We start from the raw sequence: 6,015 nt of genomic DNA on the forward strand, positions 1-6,015 counted from the left end.
ATGGATTTAGTTACCTAATATATACAATCTATATCAAATATATCTATGATAGATCTACCTATCTATATCTGTATGGGTGATGCGATGATGTAATATAAGAAGTGTAGAGGTCTGGATGACAGAGAGAAAGAGAAGGAGGGATCCAGGTAGATGTTGCCTTTTAACCACAGATCTAGGACCAGCTTTCTCTCCCCTGAAGCTAACCTAAACCATTAGGAGTGGGAAATGCAAAGCTGACTTTAGATCAGTTTAGGAGCAAGGGTCTAAAACCAGGCTCCTGGAGGGCCACACACCTGGCCATATCTAGCCAATCAGCAACACCAGTTGATCAATTTAGTTTGAGGTTGATAAAAACATGATGACACTTTGACCTGTCAGAACTGGTCCTGACACATCTGGTCTAGGGCTAACCTGGTATATTCCACTGGGAGTGGTTTAGTGAATTATAATATGTATTCTAGGTGCTCATCTGCAGATCTGAGGTCAGTTCAGTAGGCAGTCCCCACTGTCGAATGTAGAGGTTACTGAAGTAACCTTTTATCCAACCCCCCGCCCCCACTCAACCCTCATATCTATTCATACCCTTCTTTTTTCTCTGCCCCCTCTCTCTTTTTCTATCCCTCCGCCATTCTCAGTACGTCTCCCTTCCCTCCCACATTCCTAACCTCCCTCCCTCTCTCCATCTCTGTAGTTAATGCTGTAATCATCCCTCTCTCTCTCTCTAAGCTGTGCTTCGCTCCTACTCGTCAGTTAGCAGAGCCTTTAACTGCTCCAACACCTTTGCCAAAGTCGACGGGAAAGTTACGCTACAATTTCTCTATTGGTTTCTATACCTTTATTTATATACAATAGAATATTTGCATACAGTACTTTACAAGCCAATTACAGTGCAATCTTTTCAGTTATTTATTGTTTAAAAAATTCAAATTAAGAGACAAATGTAAGTGTAGTTATAAATGCACTAATTAGTTTTTTCTCTTGTAGCATGTTATATTGTTATTATGATCATTTTTCTGTTGTTTTGATTTTATTGGATGTTATTTTAGATGTTTGATTTAAGGCCAGCATTTCGTACTCTCAGTAGCCAATTACATATCTCATTTATTCTCTTACAGTTGTTGGGAAAACCTGTAGTTGTTTCATTATTCTGTATGCCGGCGTCAGTGCCGTTTTAACATGTTAACCAAATGTCTGCCCTTGTCATGTCCTCTCTGACACACAGAACTGTCTCGTATCCATAACCACGTGACCATCACGTCATAACACCAATAATAATAGCTTTAGAATTGTTATGGATGTCATGATGTCTCGGTTATGACCAGCCCGTGTGGTTTTCTGTACGCATTAAGAGATGTAGCAAACCGTTAGCCAGGTTGTATTGCTAAAGGTTTTTCGACAGCTGGAGCGAACACACAAAGTGTCTTCAGAAACGTTACCTTTTCTGATACCAAGGTCATGCTGGCGTCTGTATTAGGATTTAAGCACAGGCACGACGTACCGTACAACTCTGAGGGGGCACTGGTGGTTAAATAATGTACACTCTTAGAAAAATAGGGTTCCAAAAGGGTTCTTCGGCTGTCCCCATAGGAGAACCCTTTTGGGTTCCACGTAGAACCCTCCAATGAGGACAGTCGAAGAACCCTTATATGCTGTAGGTAGCAGCTTTTTGTCCGGAGAGTTTATGAAGGTACACTGAAGGTTAAATAAGGTATGAAGGTACTCTTTAAGTTACTGTAACCGGTGCTTGAAGAGGACGGCAGAAGGTGGTGGTACTGACCTTAATTCTACCGTTTGAGGAGGTATTCTATAAGAGTTGCCATTATTCAGACAGTATGACGAGACTTGAAGACTCAGGTTAGCTCCGCATGGCTAATGCCCTAGGCTTTAGTTCCAGGGGCTAACACAGTCTTGGGACGCCGTACAGTGCCCCCTCAGTGGGAAGGTGCGCGGTGTCTCGGGGAGTCAGAACAATAGTTGCCTTAATTTGTCGTTTATACTGCCTAATGTTATAGATTAAGACGTGTTTGATATCATATCTGTTTTGGATTCTTTCTGCCAAAGTCGAGGCTTGTTGTCATGCCATTTTACTTTGCGTGTGTGTGTGACACACACGTTCTTTTCAACGTTATCTACGTTCTAAAGGGTTCCTTGATGTTCCCTCTGTGACCACACAGCATTATTATTACTGTCACATGTTTATCCTCTCAAAAAGGAAAGACTTGATCTGTGATTTACGCTTCTTTCATATTTTTATGTTTATTTTTTTGGTGAAGCTAACTGTATTAAATGTTCCATTGTTAAATATACTACCCCTTTATTAAGTTTTAACTCGCTGATTTCACACTGAAAAAGGTCAAAAGACTACAACAATCAAATCAGGATTTCAGTCAGACCGATGAGGATGATTATGATGAGGAATACTTTTCCAAGCTTGTCGTCGTATAAAGGGCCTTAGTGATGATTTTGTCTCCAGTGTTTTTGCTTAGAATTGATAGTCAGTGCAGAGTTATTATACGTATAGAGATGTAGTATTGACGCTAAAATTAGTTAAGTACAACTAACAGATTATATGAAGCACTTTTAAAGCGGTAGACCCTTGGCCCACAGGATAACTATCTATCCTGTGAGAACCATGATGCTTTTCATCAGACAGCTTGTTGTTTTGATACCAGACAGACAGCTGCCCGCCGGCCACTCTGTTACATTGGCATTACTATGTCGTCTGACATTTTGACTACGTCATTGTTGTGACTGAGTCGTCTGGTATTGTTGGGTCATTTGGTGTTGCTGTGTCGTACAGCGTTACTATGTCATCTGACGTGACTTTGTCATGTTGTGTCCGTCTGTCTTGTTCACCTGTCTCAGTTAGAAAGAAGACTGTTGATATGTCCTGTTGTGTTAAATCTCCCCCAAGCCTTTTACAGCCAAATCATTCCTAATGTTGTGTTAAATCTCCCCCAAGCCTTTTACAGCCAAATCATTCCTAGTGTTGTGTTAAATCTCCCCCAAGCCTTTTACAGCCAAATCATTCCTAATGTTGTGTTAAATCTCCCCCAAGCCTTTTACAGCCAAATCATTCCTAATGTTGTGTTGAATCTCCCCCAAGCCTTTTACAGCCAAATCATTCCTAATGTTGTGTTAAATCTCCCCCAAGCCTTTTACAGCCAAATCATTCCTAATGTTGTGTTAAATCTCCCCCAAGCCTTTTACAGCCAAATCATTCCTGATGTTGTGTTAAATCTCCCCCAAGCCTTTTACAGCCAAATCATTCCTAATGTTGTGTTAATTCTCCCCCAAGCCTTTTACAGCCAAATCATTCCTGATGTTGTGTTAAATCTCCCCCAAGCCTTTTACAGCCAAATCATTCCTAATGTTGTGTTAATTCTCCCCCAAGCCTTTTATAGCCAAATCATTCCTAATGTTGTGTTAAATCTCCCCCAAGCCTTTTACAGCCAAATCATTCCTAATGTTGTGTTAAATCTCCCCCAAGCCTTTTATAGCCAAATCATTCCTAATGTTGTGTTAAATCTCCCCCAAGCCTTTTACAGCCAAATCATTCCTGATGTTGTGTTAAATCTCCCCCAAGCCTTTACAGCCAAATCATTCCTGATGTTGTGTTAAATCTCCCCCCAAGCCTTTTACAGCCAAATCATTCCTGATGTTGTGTTAAATCTCCCCCAAGCCTTTTACAGCCAAATCATTCCTGATGTTGTGTTAAATCTCCCCCAAGCCTTTTACAGCCAAATCATTCCTGATGTTGTGTTAAATCTCCCCCAAGCCTTTTACAGCCAAATCATTCCTGATGTTGTGTTAAATCTCCCCCAAGCCTTTTACAGCCAAATCATTCCTGATGTTGTGTTACATCTCCCCCAAGCCTTTTACAGCCAAATCATTCCTAATGTTGTGTTAAATCTCCCCAAGCCTTTTACAGCCAAATCATTCCTAATGTTGTGTTAAATCTCCCCCAAGCCTTTTACAGCCAAATCATTCCTAATGTTGTGTTAAATCTCCCCCAAGCCTTTTACAGCCAAATCATTCCTAATGTTGTGTTGAATCTCCCCCAAGCCTTTTACAGCCAAATCATTCCTAATGTTGTGTTAAATCTCCCCCAAGCCTTTTACAGCCAAATCATTCCTAATGTTGTGTTAAATCTCCCCCAAGCCTTTTACAGCCAAATCATTCCTGATGTTGTGTTAAATCTCCCCCAAGCCTTTTACAGCCAAATCATTCCTAATGTTGTGTTAATTCTCCCCCAAGCCTTTTACAGCCAAATCATTCCTGATGTTGTGTTAAATCTCCCCCAAGCCTTTTACAGCCAAATCATTCCTAATGTTGTGTTAATTCTCCCCCAAGCCTTTTATAGCCAAATCATTCCTAATGTTGTGTTAAATCTCCCCCAAGCCTTTTACAGCCAAATCATTCCTAATGTTGTGTTAAATCTCCCCCAAGCCTTTTATAGCCAAATCATTCCTAATGTTGTGTTAAATCTCCCCCAAGCCTTTTACAGCCAAATCATTCCTGATGTTGTGTTAAATCTCCCCCAAGCCTTTTACAGCCAAATCATTCCTGATGTTGTGTTAAATCTCCCCCCAAGCCTTTTACAGCCAAATCATTCCTAATGTTGTGTTAAATCTCCCCCAAGCCTTTTACAGCCAAATCATTCCTAATGTTGTGTTAATTCTCCCCCAAGCCTTTTATAGCCAAATCATTCCTAATGTTGTGTTAAATCTCCCCCAAGCCTTTTACAGCCAAATCATTCCTAATGTTGTGTTAAATCTCCCCCAAGCCTTTTACAGCCAAATAATTCCTAATGTTGTGTTAAATCTCCCCCAAGCCTTTTACAGCCAAATCATTCCTGATGTTGTGTTAAATCTCCCCCAAGCCTTTTACAGCCAAATCATTCCTGATGTTGTGTTAAATCTCCCCCAAGCCTTTTACAGCCAAATCATTCCTGATGTTGTGTTAAATCTCCCCCAAGCCTTTTACAGCCAAATCATTCCTGATGTTGTGTTAAATCTCCCCCAAGCCTTTTACAGCCAAATCATTCCTGATGTTGTCTTAAATCTCCCCCAAGCCTTTTACAGCCAAATCATTCCTGATCTTGTGTTAAATCTCCCCCAAGCCTTTTACAGCCAAATCATTCCTAATGTTGTGTTAAATCTCCCCCAAGCTTTTTACAGCCAAGTAATTCCTCATGTCTAGGGACAGGAGTTTTCCCTGACCGTGTGAATTGACCAGGATGGTTAGGACACATGGTCACGAAATACTCCTGTCCCAACTCCCTAATAATGCCTAACGTTATAGGCTAAGGTTAGGATAATGGTAGGCCAATGTTAGGCCTGTGATATCACCAATAATATGTTGACCCAATGTTCCCTAAAGGTTTTTGGCTAATATTCTCTCAAGCTTTTGGCTAGTGTTTTTCCAGGGCTTGGCCCAGTGGCTACTTGTCTGTGTGAGCAGGGTATACCCTGTAAGATTTGTATTTAGGCAAATCTTTAGACCCTTCTGGTCCTGCTCATCTAGTGGGTCCTGAACAAAACAGATACTTCTGCCCAGCAATCCAGCAACTGTGCCTTCTGATTGGTTACTTTTTTTAATATGATTAATAATAAAACAAATTGAAACCGAAAATACGGAATTTGAATATGAGAGATTAGAGATTGAATGGGTAACAGTCCCAGATTAATGTATGAAGACTTGTCTGTTTTAAACATTTTTTATTAGTCTGAAACAAAAACAAAACAACAACATATTTGTACCTCACACTTATTAAAACAAACATTCCAATGTTGTCATGGGCTACGATTTGAAAGAAAAAAGAAAATCATACATTTCTACTACTTTGTATTGTAAATGTTAGACTATTTCATATGCATTATATAAAATAAACCGCCATATCAATTTTAATGTATAGATTTTGCAAATACTACCCTCTGTATGTAAGACCTAACTGTATCGGTAGCCTGTGTTATATAATATATTTATGCCCAATAAATGTTTAATTTTTTCTGA

The 6,015-nt window shown here is 40.0% G+C and overlaps 1 protein-coding gene across 1 annotated transcript in view; it reads left to right on the plus strand.

Annotated features, from left to right (window-relative positions):
• The window catches only part of LOC115179680 (fibronectin type III domain-containing protein 3B-like), an 11,351-nt gene extending 5,336 nt beyond the window's left edge, over window positions 1-6,015 (plus strand). The window contains exon 3 of the mRNA XM_029741355.1: window positions 1-6,015. This exon is cut by the window's left edge and continues 1,151 nt beyond it. The gene's annotated coding sequence lies outside the window, so the exon portion shown is untranslated.

Source organism: Salmo trutta, chromosome 39 (assembly GCF_901001165.1).
Source record: "Salmo trutta chromosome 39, fSalTru1.1, whole genome shotgun sequence".
Taxonomy (NCBI): domain Eukaryota; kingdom Metazoa; phylum Chordata; class Actinopteri; order Salmoniformes; family Salmonidae; genus Salmo; species Salmo trutta.